This window comes from Cololabis saira, chromosome 6 (genome assembly GCF_033807715.1).
Source record: "Cololabis saira isolate AMF1-May2022 chromosome 6, fColSai1.1, whole genome shotgun sequence".
Taxonomy (NCBI): domain Eukaryota; kingdom Metazoa; phylum Chordata; class Actinopteri; order Beloniformes; family Belonidae; genus Cololabis; species Cololabis saira.
This window is the reverse complement of record NC_084592.1, coordinates 50,885,401-50,899,775: the sequence shown is the minus strand read 5'-3', so window position 1 is coordinate 50,899,775 and position 14,375 is coordinate 50,885,401. Positions and strand designations below refer to the sequence as shown.

Genomic DNA, 14,375 nt, shown 5'->3' with positions numbered 1-14,375 from the left:
CACCCCCAACCACCCCCACAAAAAAAAAAAAAAAAAAAACTCACTGGGTTTGTATGTGTATATTTATGTATGTGTATGCGTATGTATGCATATATATATATATATATATATATATATATATATATATATATATATATATATATATATATATTCAGCTGCCAATGTATGGAGCTAGAACAGTCTCATAATTCACAAATGCACAGGACAAGTTTTACAAATGCACGGACCGATTTGCAAATACACACACTGTTTCACACGTGCACAGGACAAGTTTTACAAATGCACAGACCGATTTGCAAATACACACACAGTTTCACACGTGCACAGAACAATTCACACGTGCGTAGGACAAGATACACAAATGTATTTTTGATGCACACACAAATATAACCTGATTTACACATGTTTTTTTGTTTGTGAGCTGCGCTGGATTTGTGTGTGAGTTTTGAGACTCCCCTGACGTGACAAGATCCACACGTAGGTTTTTTTTAACACGGAAGGATCTGCAACCAATCAGATTAAAGGGGCGGATACACCTGCTGTTTGAACTGCGTTAGCGCTGGTTTGTCGGGCTGATCAACCAGAGCCGTCAGGAGACTGCACTCCAAGTCCTGCCGATGCAGCAGCTGATGAGAAACCGCAGAGATATATATATATTTGAACTACAGGTGTCTTTCAGGAGAACGAGCCTGTTGACGGGGGGGAATATTGCTGCAGTCTCGTTCTGGCTCTGGCCACTAGCGGCGCTGGTCCCGGTCAGACACCAGCTGACCAGGGACCAGACACGGAGGTCAGAAACAAGCAGCTGTTATCCTCACATTTACGATGTGACATCGCCACCACACAGAGACAAACGTGTGTCAAAACAGCGGTGGCAGATCAACACATTCCCGGTGCAGATAGAGTCATGCATGGGAAGATGCAGCCGTGACGATGCTGGTCGGGGTTTAGTCCACCGATCATCAAACATCTGAGCTGATACAGAGGTTCTTCGGTTATCAGTCGACTGATACCGACGTTACTCCAGATATTTGGGTAAATTAATCTCCTGACATGCGCGTGCTGCTCCACCTGGCCGCTGCTCGTCCCCGCCAGGCAGCGCAGCCTCTGCTGTCTGTCTGGTTCTGAGATGAATCAGCGGGACAGTAATACTTCGTGAAACCAAACGGAGCAAATATATAAAAATCTCCGCTGTTTTTCATCATCAGTTGCTGCATCGGCAGGACTTGGAGTGCAGTCTCCTGATGGCTCTGGTTGATCAGCCCGACAAACCAGCGCTAACGCAGCTCAAACAGCAGGTGTATCCGCCCCTTTAATCTGATTGGTTGCAGATCCTTCCGTGTTAAAAAAAACCTACGTGTGGATCTTGTCACGTCAGGAGAGTCTCAAAACTCACACACAAATCCAGCGCAGCTCACAGACAAAAAAACATGTGTAAATCAGGTTATATTTGTGTGTGCATCAAAAATACATTTGTGTATCTTGTCCTACGCACGTGTGAATTGTTCTGTGCACGTGTGAAACTGTGTGTGTATTTGCAAATCGGTCTGTGCATTTGTAAAACTTGTCCTGTGCACGTGTGAAACGGTGTGTGTATTTGCAAATCGGTCCGTGCATTTGTAAAACTTGTCCTGTGCATTTGTGAATTATGAGACTGTTCTAGCTCCATACCAATGTAACGGGGAACTAGACTTGTGCACATATATATGCCTTTGGTTTTTACCTACATGGTATCAATCATTAATATGTGTGCAGACAAGGGAGAAAAAAAAATAAAAATAGGTAAGTAGAGTGACAACAGTTTCTCATTTACAATGCTGACCTGGGTGACGTCACTCAGGTATATCATGATAGTTAGGTGTACAAAAAAATAAAAAATAAATATATATATAAATATAAAAAAAATAAAATAAAAAAATAAATAAATAAAATAAATAAAAGATATAAAAAAAAATACAAAAAACAAAACAAAACAACAACAAAAAAAAATAAAAAAAAAAATAATAAAAAAATAAATATACTGTACTGGAGACCTGGTTGCCATGGGAGACCTGGTTGTCATGGAGACCCTACCAGGGGCGTAATGCCCCCGACCACATATCTCCTAGGATCACTCGGGCAACACAAAAAAAAAAAAATATATATATATATATAAAAAAATCAATAAATAAACAACAAAAACAACTTAAAAAAAAAAAAAATTATATATATGTATATGTGAGTAACCCCCGCTGGAGTGCCGTACCTCCCCCCCTCCTCCAGGGGGCTCCCTCCCCGCCGCTACTGTTTCCTGCTAAACTCCGGAGCGGAGCAGCTGGACGGGACCGACACCGAGAACCCGAACCTCGTCCTTCCTGCTGGTGTTGTGATGCGGTTCTACTGACCCACCAGAACCAGAACCAGACCCGGTACCGGTATCAGGACCAGGACCAGGACTCTGGTCCACCAGGACTAAACCAGAACCAGCACCAGAACCTCCGGGACTGGACCAGAACCAGAACCAGCACCGAGGCCGCTGACGCAGGAGAATCCCCCGGGTCGGACCAGAACCGAACCGGACCTTCACCCGAGCAGGTTCGTGTCCCCAGGCCCGGTTCTGGTGCTGTGGTACCGGGTCGGTTACCGCAGAGCCGGTACCGGCCCGGGAGAGACCGATACGAGGGACCGCGGTCCCGGGAGTTCCGGCCCAGCTGGGCCTCAGCTGGTACCGCCCCGGTACCGGTCCAGTCCCCCCAGGCCGGTCCAAGGCCAGCGGGACCAGCAGAACCGGGGAGAACTGGACCGGTCCCGCCGGGCCGGGTCGCAGGTTCGGACCGGCGGGACCGGCTCCGTCTACTCCCTGGACGTGTTTACACCGGTACCGCCGCGGTTCCGGGCCCGGTTCCGGTCCAGACAGCTGTGTGTCCGGGCCTGGGCCGGGCTGGACCCGGTTCCGCCAGGCCCCGGTCCCTGGTACTGGTTCTGACCCGGTTCTGCTGAGCGCGTCCAGGAAGTAGACGGAGCCCGGGCCGCTGCAGCTGGTACCGGCTCAGCTGCTGCTGCTGCAGGTTCTGCTGGTTCCGGGCCGGCCGGCTCGGTCCAGAGTGATCAGATCAGCTGGGTGGGTGAGCTGGACTTGGTACCGGTTCTGTCCCGGTACCGGGTCCAGATCCCTGGTCCGGGCCCCGCCAGGGCCTGCTAAGGCCTGCTAGCCTGTTAGCTGCTAGCGGGCCCGGAGCGGCGGGGAGGAGGTGGTACCGCGGGGCCGGTACCGGGGCCATGGTGGTGCCGCGGTCCCGGGCGGGTTCGCTGGGTTGTTGGTTCTGCAAATACAGAGTTCGAGAGAACCAGGCCCGGTCCGGGGGGGCTAACCCTAACAGCTAACGGCTAGGCGGCTAACTAGCCTTTTAGCTGGAAACTCAACCAGAAATACAGTTGAAAATACTAGATATACTAATATAATTATAATAACTGGTTATAGTTACTATAATAGTCTCTGACTAACCATAATTATATATTTACTATAGTACTATACACTAATACAGACAGTACTGTGTACTACAGTCTCTGACAGTTCTGGTTATACCAATATGACTATAGTATAGTTATAGTATACTATATAACTATATAGTTTATACACTATAATAGTCTCTGACCTGCTGAATAACTGACTTAACCACAACACTGACCACTAACCCTAACTATATAGTTTATATAGTATAATATATACAATACTATAGTAGTTTCTGACTAACCATAACACTGACCTGATAACTAGATAAATAACTGAATAACTAACCAGAACTATATAGTATATACTATAATAGTCCTATAGATTTATATCCAGTATAAGTGTAAACTGTTATATATATATATATATATATATATATATATATATATATATATATATATATATTACTATGACCTACTGACTGAATAACCAGAACTATATAGTATATACTAATATAACTCTAGTATAGTTAGTTATATACACTATAGAACTATATAGTGATAATAACAGGATATAATAGACCTGAGGAATAACTGACTAACCACAACCCTGTGTGTTTTGTGTGTGTGTGTGTGTGTATGTATGTGTATATATATTATATATATATATATATATATATATAATCTCCCTAACCTGCTGACTAATCCATTTATTATATATTATATATGTATTGTCATATTCATGGTACAGTGAGATTAAAAGCATCAACTTTACAGTGCAAACAGAAACAAGAAATATAAATAATATAAAAAGGTTAAGGTGCATTTTTAAATAGTCAAATCAGTCTAACTTGCTGACTGAATAACCTACAGAATAACCTGCTGAATAACCTGCTTCTGACTAAACTGATGACCAACTAACTAACTTGCTGAATAACTAACTAACCTGCTGAATAACTAACTAACCTGCTGAATAACTAACTAACCTGCTGAATAACCTGCTGAACAACTAACTAACCTGCTGAATAACTAACTAACCTGCTGACTAACCTGCTGAATAACGAACTAACCTGCTGACTAACCTGCTGAATAACGAACTAACCTGCTGAATAACTAACTAACCTGCTGAATAACTAACTAACCTGCTGACTAACCTGCTGAATAACGAACTAACCTGCTGACTAACCTGCTGACTAACCTGCTGAATAACGAACTAACCTGCTGAATAACTAACTAACCTGCTGAATAACCTGCTGACTAGTCCTCTAACCTGCTGAATAACTAACTAACCTGCTGACTAGAGCTGCACTGATCAGGGTTGTGAGGGCCGATCACTGATGTTGCCGATCACTGATCTCCAAAATCAGTATCTGCCGATCCAGATGTTGCCGATCACCGATCAGCGTCAATATTGTTGTCTCATGTTCAACACTGACATCGTATTATTAGGAGATGAGAAAGTTTCATGAATGGACTGTTTTATTTCAGGCTGATGTGCAACATTTCACTCTAGAGATGATTTAGACTCAGTTACAAAGAGTTAGTGTAGTTTAGTAGTTTAATCTTCCTGTGGTGATAATGATGTACATCTGACATTGTTTTATTTAGATTTTATTTTCAATGTTTTGTGCATGTACATTATTTTATTGTTTTGTGCATGTACGGAGTAGGATGGGGTTGTGTGGTGGGTCGGGATTTTGGAGTGCTTAGTATAATCCAAGCTCAATCAGTTTAGCTCTATTCACGTAGTAATGTACGAATCTTATATATGTTACATTTATATGTATTTTATGTGTAGACCCCAGGAAGACTAGCTGTTACCATGGTGACAGCTAATGGGGATCTTAATAAACAATAAACAATGTACAACATGAACCAACACAGAAACAGCAGACATGTCTCTCTCTTAGAGCTGATACAAGTTAACTGTAAACCTTAGTTTTCCTGTGGAAAGAGGAATTAAATCTTATAATAAAAATGAATTATGAATTATTAAGCTTTGTGAAAGCTTTAGCGGTAGCTTCCGCCGCGTGTGAGGAAACTCTTGTGAGTAAAACTCTTCTCACTAGAATCCACCTGTCACTGGAGCGACTGACACGACTGTCGTCCTGGTGAGGGTTTGGATGTGACTGTAAATATTCTGGTTAAACTCTGGCAGGATTTCATCAGTGAAATACTAACGACGCGGCAGCGCGTACCGGGATCCACGCAGCTAACGGCGTGTTTAAACCCGACGTCTGCTACAACAGAAAGCGGCTGATAATCAAGGCTTATGAATCCATTACTTTACGATGTAGTTCTTTATTTTTTGTCGTTTATAAGTCTCTGTTACGTTCAGCTGAGTTAGCGGCGTTGCTCCTGTTCTTTCTCTGCCTTAGCAGCAGCCGACTTTGGCAACTCAATATTCTCCTTCGAATGAAAAACGTTCAATGTCTTATCAGCTTCGTTGTGTTGGAATTCTTTTGTAACATTCCTCCTGGCGGTGTCTCCTTTGGACCGTGCAAACTGTACATTTGTTGTCCTATTCAGATATTGTAAAACTCCCATAACAGCGACGCCATTTTCAGTGTTGATGTTTTGTAGAGACGGCCACGCCCCTTCTAGAGGCCACGCCCCTTCTAGAGGCCACGCCCCTTATAGAGGCCACGCCCCCATGACACCTGGTCAGGTGTGGGAACTCACGAGGGCGGCGTTTGTTGTTGTAAACGTCATCTGATCTGCAGCTCTGAACTATTATTTTCCGATTTCCGATCAAAACCGTTAGGGGTGTTATCAGTCGATACTGATCGGTTGCCGATCGATCGGTGCATCTCTACTGCTGACTAGTCCTCTAACCTGCTGACTAGTCCTCTAACCTGCTGACTAGTCCTCTAACCTGCTGACTAAAGGCTGAGTTATGGTTTTGCGTCAAAACGGCGCCGTGCCTACGACGTGTAGTACGCGTCGACGCGAACCACATGCCGTGTCGCCGTCAGTGACGCCGTAACTGACGCTGACGCCGTCACTGACGTGCTCCTCCCAAAAATTGTAACTACGCGTGGAGGCGACGCAGACCAAACGCAGACGAGAGGCTGTGATTGGTTCGCTTGGTAGCAACGCATTTCTGGTTTCCGGTTTGAAGCAGTCGTGAACTTTCAGACTCTTTTCTTCGTGTATGTGTGATTTTTTTGTTTTTGTTTTGCACAATAGTTGTCCTTATCTCTTTGATTCACTGTAACCGGAAAAAGTTGGATAAACCATTCAGGAAAATATCGCTAACTAGCGGTAACGGGGGGTACTGGGGGGGAAATGGAGTGAGGGAGAAGTCTGAAGGTTCACGACGGCGTTGCTTTGACGCAGAACCATAATTCAGCCTTAACCCGACACTACTGCTGCTACGGCCTTAACTACCCTAATCATTTAGCTGCTGCAGGTGACTGCTGCCAGGTAACTAATGGAACTTTAACACCAGCACCTACTCGGCTCTGCTCATCTCAACTCCTGGTTTCTTTTCCACTACAATGAGCAACTGGAGCAGAAGTAGGAGGTTGGAGAAGCTAGATGTAGATGAGGAGGTTAGATAAAGATGGAGAACCTGGAGGAGATGATAGATAAAGATGGAGGAGATGATAGATAAAGATGTAGAACCTGGAGGAGATGATAGATAAAGATGGAGGAGATGATAGATAAAGATGTAGAACCTGGAGGAGATAATAGATAAAGATGTAGAACCTGGAGGAGATGATAGATAAAGATGTAGAACCTGGAGGAGATGATAGATAAAGATGGAGAACCTGGAGGAGATGGTAGATAAAGATGTAGAACCTGGAGGAGATGATAGATAAAGATGGAGAACCTGGAGGAGATGATAGATAAAGATGTAGAACCTGGAGGAGATGATAGATAAAGATGGAGAACCTGGAGGAGATGGTAGATAAAGATGTAGAACCTGGAGGAGATGATAGATAAAGATGGAGAACCTGGAGGAGATGGTAGATAAAGATGTAGAACCTGGAGGAGATGATAGATAAAGATGTAGAACCTGGAGGAGATGATAGATAAAGATGGAGAACCTGGAGGAGATGATAGATAAAGATGTAGAACCTGGAGGAGATGATAGATAAAGATGGAGGAGATGATAGATAAAGATGTAGAACCTGGAGGAGATGATAGATAAAGATGGAGGAGATGATAGATAAAGATGGAGAACCTGGAGGAGATGATAGATAAAGATGTAGAACCTGGAGGAGATGATAGATAAAGATGTAGAACCTGGAGGAGATGATAGATAAAGATGTAGAACCTGGAGGAGATGATAGATAAAGATGGAGAACCTGGAGGAGATGATAGATAGATATATAGATGATAGATGTGCTGCTGGTTTGGGGCTTGTGTTCCATATAAAGTTAAAAATGAGAGTGAAAGAAGCTTCAAGCGGCTTTTTAATATTGTTAGTTTGTCTCTGCTGCTGAAAAGTGCGTTGGTATCTGAGCAGCTATGAAGGAGATCCTGGTAGATCTGGTGGTTCCTTATCTCCTCTAGATCTTTTTAATTCTCTCCTGGTAGATCTGGTGGTTCCTTATCTCCTCTAGATCTTTTTAATTCTCTCCTGGTAGATCTGGTGGTTCCTTATCTCCTCTAGATCTTTTTAATTCTCTCCTCCACCAGGTTTATGAACCGTTGTTGCTGGAATCAAATGAATCAGAAACTCCGTCAGAGTCTCTTTCTCTGATGTCACATCCTGACTCAGACGTCTGACTCCAACCCCCCGACCAATCGGTGGCCTGGAGTGTGATGACATCACAGCCCGACTCAGCCCCTTAGAACCTCGGTAGAATAGATACAGAAAAGTATCTACTCTAGTTAGATCCTGGTGGAGAAGAACCAAACCTGGTGGAGGAGACGAGTCGGTTCTGGTGGAGAAGAACCATAATATGACATTATGTCAGCGGTGGAAACTCATTTCAGTTCCGTCTCAGTTTACCGCCAACCAGTAGGTGACTAGCGCCCGCCGTCGGCGACTAGTAGAGATGCACCGATTGATCGGCCAGTGATCGGGATTTCAACACAACGAAGCTGATAAGACATTTGAAAGTTTTTTACACAAAGGAGTATATTGAGTTTCCAAAGTTGTCTGCTGCTAAGGCAGAGTAAGAAAAGGAAGTAACACGGCAGTAACAGCTGTAACAGAGACTACATCGTAAGGTAATGGATTCATATGGTTTGCTCATCAGCCGCTTTCTTATAATTGTAATGCCCTGCTCTCTGGTCTTCCTAAAAAGAGTATTAAGAACTTACAGCTATTACAGAACTCAGCCGCTCGCGTGCTGACGAGGACCAGAGGGCGGGAGCACATTACACCTGTTTTAAAATCGCTGCATTGGCTCCCCGTCCGTTTCAGGATTGATTTTAAGGTTCTTTTACTGGTTTTTAAGTGTCTTAACGGTCTTGGGCCATCTTATTTATCTGATCTGCTTTTACTGTATCAACCCTCACGGACCCTGAGGTCCTCTGGTACCGGCCTTTTAACCATTCCCCGAACCGCGACCAAAACCCACGGTGAGGCTGCATTCAGCCATTATGGCCCCTCTTTATGGAACAGCCTGCCAGAGAACCTCAGGGCCGCAGAGAATGTTGATATTTTTAAAAGGAGGCTCAAGACACACCTTTTTAGTTTGGCTTTTATCTGATCTCATTTACCTAGTGTTTTTAGCTATGTATTGTGTGTACTTCTTTAGCTCTTTTATCATCTCTAAAACTTTAATCCATTTTAATGACTTTTTACTTTATGTTATTTATTATTCATCTTAAGTTTTATATATATTTCTCTAAAATTTTACACTTTTAGGCATTTTTTACTTTCTTTTAATCTTTTAGTTTTTAGCTCCAGTGTTTCCTCAGGGGGGTCGTTCACACTGGGAGGTGTGCCTGCTCCGCCCATGGGGGTGTCGTCATGGGGATCCCTCAGGCCTGGGTAGCTGGGGGGGGGCTCCACCTTCTGTGTGGGGTCTGCCCCGGTCTGTCCGGGTTGGGGGGGTCTCTGTGGGGATGCTTCTGGTGGTCGTGGTCGGTGATGCCTCTCGGTGTGGACGGCCACCCATAGGTAGTGTTTTCCTCACCTGGATCGTTAGTGCTAAGCCATGTCACCAGTCCACTTATTGTGTGTGTGTGTGTGTGGGTGTGGGCGTGTGAGTGTGTGCACAGGTATATGAGTGTGAGTGTGTGTGTACGCGTGGGGGGTGGGGTCGTATGGAATGTTTTATATTGTGTTTTTTTATTGTTATTTTATTCTGCATGTAAAGCACCATGTGTTGCATTTTATATTGTATGATTTGGCGCTATACAAATAAATAAAGTTTAAGTTTAAGTTTAAGTTTATAAAAGACGTCGGGTTTAAACACGTTAGCTGCTTGGATCCGCAGTGCGCGCTGCCGCGTCGTAAGTATTTCACTGATGAAATCCTGTCACGTGTTACACCAAACTATATACCGTGTACGTTTACCGTACAAAGCCGTGTCAGTCGCTTCACGAGGGACATTTGGAGTTCTAGTGTGAAGAGTTTTGCTTCACTCACAAGAGTTTCCTCACACGCGGCGGAAGCTATTGCTAAAGCTTTCACAAAGCTTAATAATTCATAATTAATTTTTTATTTTAAGATTTAATTCCTCTTTCCACAGGAAAACTAAGGTTTATAGTTTACAACTGGTATCAATTTTTAGAGAAACATGTCTGCTGTTGTCCGTGTTGTTGCACATGTACATAATTATTACCACAGGAAAGCTTAAGCTAGTAGCTACACCAACTCTTAGTTAGCCGAGTCTAAATCGTCTTTAAGAGTCTCTAGTGGGAAATGTTGCACATTACCTCAGTCTGAACTAAAACAGACAATTCATGATACTTTCTCATCTCTTCATTTTTATACCTAATAATACAATTGACGAATGTATGGATTTCACGCTGTGATCGGCAGATACTGATTTTCGAGTTCGTGATCGGTGCATCTCTAGTGACTAGCACCTGCCGTCGGGGACCGGAACACTGGAGGAATGTGAGGAATGTCAGGTGTGCTGTCGTTGCATAAGTGATTTGTGACACGTGTCTGTCATCACGTGTGTCTGGAGGAGCTTTGGGAACATTAGGGTCCGGACGGAGAACACTAGTTTCCTTTGGAACTACATTTATTTATTTATTTTATTTATTTATTTATTTCGATCATGTGCTCAGTCTGGTTCACTCATTCATAACATGTCGTGTAATCATTTAGATCGAAAAGGAATAGGCTGAAGCTCTGAGCTTATAAATGCCTTTAACCTTCACATTATTATTATTTACACTTTCTATAACAAATGCTTTCTAGCATTTCCACCCAAAAAAGAAGCAAACACAAAAAGAAAATATATGTAACAACAAAGAACCAGTAAGAAAAGAAAAAATAAATAAATAGTCCCGATTAAAACGAGGACAAAAAAGATCAGTAAATATTACCTGCATAATTCCATAATTCTCTCCCTTGCATCTTATCCTTTAATCTTGTATACATACAAATTAACACTGGACATTTTATTCCAGTAGTGTAACTCGCTCCACCTGAGTAGTTTGGGTGTTTAATTGAACGTCTAAAGTGAAATGATCCTGACTGACGTTTCCTCTGGTTACTGTCCAGCTTTATAGTTGCTGTTTAGTTTGTGTGTTTGTTTTCAGAAGAACGCTGTTCAACTTCTCAGCGCTAGCTGGCAGTGGGTCACCCAGATTGGTTTGAGTAATATATTTATTGATTTGATTAGTAAAAACTCTGGCTGAGATGTGATGAATTCCTCCGGTGAAACCAGTCTGCTCACGTGGAGGTGGAGACCTCTCCTCTCCTCTCCTCTCCTCTCCTCTCCTCTCCTCTCCTCTCCTTTAGCGTCCCTAAACTTACCAAAGGAAAGAGGTGCAGATCACAAACGTGAACATCATGTTCCCTTGGTTTTTATTATATACAATCTCTTTGTCATAATCTGTGTGTTAACTAATGAAGGGGATTTATAGTCCAGATCTGTTGAGCTTGTCCTGCTCTGTTGTTTTTACACATCCACCCAAAAGACATGAGCATTTTTATTTTTACATGATGTGAGGAAATAATCTAATTATTCCACTAGTCGCAGTGAAATGATACTATTAAAAAGCGTGTCATAGTCGGGCTGGAAGGATACCGGACAGAACTTTCTTAGTCGTACGATTAATTATCAACCGACTTCACGATTAAAAGCTTTTCATGTCTTTGATATCAAACAATCACGCGGGATATAAAATCTCCAAATTAAAGAAATATTGACCCGTCGTCAAACCTTCTGGTGCCACCGTGTTTGTAAAGGATTGTAAAGTAGGATAAATTGAAATGAAATATTGAATAAACCGTGTAGATTGTGGATGAGTTTGGTCCACAGAGCTGGTTTGGACCTGGGACTGGGCTGGTGTTTTATCAGCCTTTATTATGGTGTCGTGTTTATGACGGAGCTGATAAGACGTGTGTGTTGCCGCACCACGATAGTACGCCTGTAAACTTTACCCTGTATTAACTATGTGATGTTGGCTGAAAACGCTCTTTGGATTCTCCTGCAGGAACCGTAGTAACCACATCCACGTCTCCTCCTCCTCCCACGGAGCTGCTGATACGTCACCGTCGCCATATTGGATGTTCAAGACTGTAAACTAATACAAGTGAATGGACTTATTTTCATAAAGCATCTTTCTACAAAGAAATGTACGTTTTACGTCTCATTTATTCATTCACACACGCACTAATATACTTGGAAACAGTTAGTACCAAATATAATGTATTTAGTTTTGAACGTTGATGATAAAATATGTTTCTCTATTTGTCTTATTTTTGTGAGGGGGATATATATAGTTTTTCGGCACTACCTTGTTCTCTACAGCTGATATAACATGAATTACTCCTATGTGGGATCAATAAAGTTCTTATTTTTGTCATCTGAGAAAATTAAATATATTATATTTGGTCCTAACTGTTTCCCAAGTATATTAGTGCGTGTGTGAATGAATAAATGAGACGTAAAACGTACATTTGTTTGTAGAAAGATGCTTTATGAAAATAAGGAAAAAAGAGGAAAAAAAGAAGGGAAAAAAGGAGGAAAAGAGTAAAAAAAAAAGATGATGAAAGAAAAAAAGAGGGAAAAAAAGATTAAAAAAAGGAAAAAAGATGAAAAAAAGATGAAAAAAGGAAAAAAGATGAAAAAAGGGAAAAAGATGAAAAAAAAGATGAAAAAAGGAAAAAAGATGAAAAGGGAAAAAAAGATGAAAAAAGGGAAAAAAGATGAAAAGGGAAAAAAAGATGAAAAAAAGAGGAAAAAAGGAAAAAAGAGGAAAAAATGAAAAAAGGAACAAAGGAAAAAAGATGAAAAAAAATTAAAAAAGAGGAAAAAAGTGCATGTGTGAATGAATAAATGAGACGTAAAACGTACATTTCTTTGTAGAAAGGTGCTTTATGAAAATAAGTCCATTTACTTGTATTAGTTTACAGTCTTGAACATCCAATATGGCGGCGACGGTGACGTTTCAGCAGCTCCATGGGAGGAGGAGGAGACGTGGATATGGTAGTAACTCCTCCTTCATTCAGCACCACAGCTACCATTAATACTTTATAAAATAAGGAAAATTACAGTCTCACTTCCCTAAAACCTACAATATGCTGTAATATTACATTAAGGACAAATAATTTATATAAGCCACATGTTATACAACCAAATTTAAAGAAAAAGTGAGTATATTACAGATCCATGGTCATTATTCCAGAGAGTAAAGCAGCGAAACGTTCTGGTTCCCTTATACGTTTATAATTATAATAATGTTTATAAGAGATGATGTGTCTGGGAACCTTCAGGCTCGTCCTGGGAGACGTGGAGACGGTTGTTGGTTCTTTGGTTAGTCTGACGTTCCCGCTGGACGGACGGACGGAAGCTTCCAGGGCGGCACCGGATGTTTACAGGACTGTCTCAGAAAATTAGAATATTGTGATAAAGTTCTTTATTTTCTGTAATGCAATTAAAAAAACTAAAATGTCATCCATTCTGGATTCATTACAAATCAACTGAAATATTGCAAGCCTTTTATTATTTTAATATTGCTGATTATGGTTTACAGTTTAAGATTAAGATTCCCAGAATATTCTAATTTTTTGAGATAGGATATTTGAGTTTTCTTAAACTGTAAACCATGATCAGCAATATTAAAATAATAAAAGGTTTTTTTGTTTTTTTAATTGCATTACAGAAAATCACAATATTCTAATTTTCTGAGACAGTCCTGTACATGTTGCAGTTTATTTATGGTACTTTTCCACCAGCACCTAACTCTAGTCACTCTAATCATCTCAACTCATCTCAACTCGGCCTGGTTTCTTTTCCACTACAATCAACACCCAGATCAGTAGGAGGAGGTTGGAGAAGCTGCTGTGACGTATTTGATTGTGTATCTAAAGGAAGAAGACAACAACACTAAAGATGTAGAACCTGGAGGAGATGATAGATAAAGATGTAGAACCTGGAGGAGATGATAGATAAAGATGGAGGAGATGATAGATAAAGATGGAGAACCTGGAGGAGATGATAGATAAAGATGGAGGAGATGATAGATAAAGATGTAGAACCTGGAGGAGATGATAGATAAAGATGGAGGAGATGATAGATAAAGATGGAGAACCTGGAGGAGATGATAGATAAAGATGTAGAACCTGGAGGAGATGATAGATAAAGATGGAGGAGATGATAGATAAAGATGGAGAACCTGGAGGAGATGATAGATAAAGATGTAGAACCTGGAGGAGATGATAGATAAAGATGGAGGAGATGATAGATATAGATGTAGAACCTGAAGGAGATGATAGATAAAGATGTAGAACCTGGAGGAGACGATAGATAAAGATGGAGAACCTGGAGGAGATGATAGATAAAGATGGAGAACCTGGA

General features: G+C 41.7%; 1 protein-coding gene across 9 annotated transcripts in view; it reads left to right on the top strand.

The window, feature by feature from the left end:
- Positions 1–2,347: 2,347 nt before the first annotated feature.
- The window catches only part of LOC133446264 (probable ubiquitin carboxyl-terminal hydrolase FAF-X), a 108,129-nt gene continuing 96,101 nt past the window's right edge, over positions 2,348–14,375 (top strand). For 5 of the 9 annotated variants that reach the window (XM_061724273.1, XM_061724272.1, XM_061724268.1 and 2 more), the window contains exon 1: positions 2,348–2,574. The gene's annotated coding sequence lies outside the window, so the exon portion shown is untranslated. The remainder of the gene's footprint in view (positions 2,575–14,375) is intronic. The other 4 variants (XM_061724274.1, XM_061724270.1, XM_061724267.1 and 1 more) reach the window with 1 other exon arrangement.